Here is a 2,149-nt window from a genome sequence, read left to right as displayed (position 1 = left end):
GGAAGGGGGCATTAAGCCCCATGGATACGCTAATGCACATTCCTACCTCTCTTATACAACTGCGCATGCAAACCAAGGAGGAATTATTGAAACCAGGATTTGGCTGGCAGAGCAACATCTTGCTGCCATCACCAACAGTACTAAACCCTGGAGACCCTGTTGAGTGGACATGGCCCTGGACATTTTGACACATGGACCAGCAATGGCTGGCCCCTCTGACACCTTGGGGAACAAGGCCTGGAAGGTGTCCTGTTATGTGTTTCTGGAGTAACAGCATAATGGCCCCCAAAGATCATGCATGGTAATGTACCCAAAATGACTAATAGGTAAAAGCATCTTATGGGGGAGCTTTTTGTCCTTATGGCCAGTGCATAAGCTTTCCATAGCCCTCAATGTCAACCCACCTGTAATTCCCACAGTGAGAAGGGGAAGGTCTGGTATGCTAGACCAAGATGAGATCCTGTTTCTGCCACTGTCCTATCACAGGACCACTGTCTTGCATGCATCTTACCTAATGGATAGGATTTGCCTATATTGGTGTCATTAAAATCACACTTAAGGTCATTCTCTTCTACAGCCTTTTCAGATTAGGCATGCCCCCTAACCACAAATCCTGCTTGATGAGTATGCCTGGAACTCCCTGCTGGTTCAGCTGCTGGCCTCCTGTGGAATGGGCAAGCTACATACTTAATCTGAGTCAGTCTTTGTACCCAGCTGGATCCTCAGTCTTGAGGCTTTTCATGATTTCATTGCTATCATACCATAACTTCTGTTGTTATTGTATTTTATTAGTCTGGATACCTTGCTCTATCTAGCTTTCTCACGCAAAGACCTCTTCAGAAGATTGAGGGTGTATAGACTGTGAGGCAATAATTCTGGAGGGATGGGTTCTGGGGTAAATGAAAGTTTCCCAGAATTTCCTGCCTGGCCTTAGTCCATTTACATACCAATGGATATTTATCATGGCAGAGTCTTCTGTTGATCTGGGGTAAGCGGTGGAGAGAAAATGGCCATTCTCTCCTCCCCTCCATTCCTGGTACCTAATTGGTCTGGTGCCCATCAGTAACCAGGGACCCACCCATGGAGTTCCTCCCAGAAAAGATGGGCAGGGGGCACAAGTAACTGTCATGGCTACAAGGGAGTTCTGCTAGCAGGGACCAGAGAGGAAGAACTTGGGAGCATGCCAGGGGAAGCTGAGTGACAGACTGAGCTGTGAGAAATAAAACCCTTTAAAACAAGCTGCCTTTCCCCTTGTTCTCCTTTGTTTTTACCTGGGTTCATAGGAAACTTGCCCTGGGTGGGAAGCTCCCTTACTTCAAGAGCTACCTTTACATAGCTCAATATTTTTTTTTTCTATTATGTGAGTGCTTTGTATTTTCAGTTCAGTTTACTTAAATATGAAAAATTAAGGTAGTATTTGTAGAAATAAAATATAATCTTAATATTACTTTAATATCTTTATTACTTTTATCTCTTTCAAATATCATTTCTTTAATCACAATTTTGCCCTGGAGAAACAGGCTTATTATCCTGAAAGATTTCATTTGAGAAATATCATGTATGCTAGTCTGTTTTCTTTTAAAGTTAGTATGTGTGATTGACTTCTAGGACACACTTGGGGAAAAATAAAAATCTCTCTTAAATGTATTGTATTATTTTGGTAAAAATACAAATTAGCCTTTCAAGAAGATGATTTGAGTTATTTAAAGCAGATTATGACTTCTATTGGAGAGGAAGAAATTTCTTCTACCCCTTGAGATTCTTCTAGCTAGTCTAAGAATCAAATTGACATAAGTCAGATTAACATGAAAAAAAAAAACAGTTCAGTTACATCTGTATGGGGGTGCCATAGACATGGGTTCCAAAGACAGTCAGAGAGAATGAGGTATATATGTTATCTTGAGCCAAGGAGAAGGCAGTAGGGGTCAAGACTTCAAAAGAAAAAGGAAGCATCTCACAGGAATATGGAAAGAGTAAATTTTTGATAAATATTCACTGGGCCACACAGTAACAATGAGGGGGCACATAAAGGAATTTTAACAGATTTAGCCACATCCCTCCTGGTCTACCACTCCTAATTTATGTTATAATATGGCTATTTAAGGTGACAGCTCTCTTCCTGGAGCATGTCTTCCATCTAAATTCTTTT

This window comes from Manis javanica, chromosome X, assembly GCF_040802235.1.
Source record: "Manis javanica isolate MJ-LG chromosome X, MJ_LKY, whole genome shotgun sequence".
NCBI classification, from domain to species: Eukaryota; Metazoa; Chordata; class Mammalia; order Pholidota; family Manidae; genus Manis; species Manis javanica.
Note: the sequence above shows the minus strand (reverse complement) of the source record.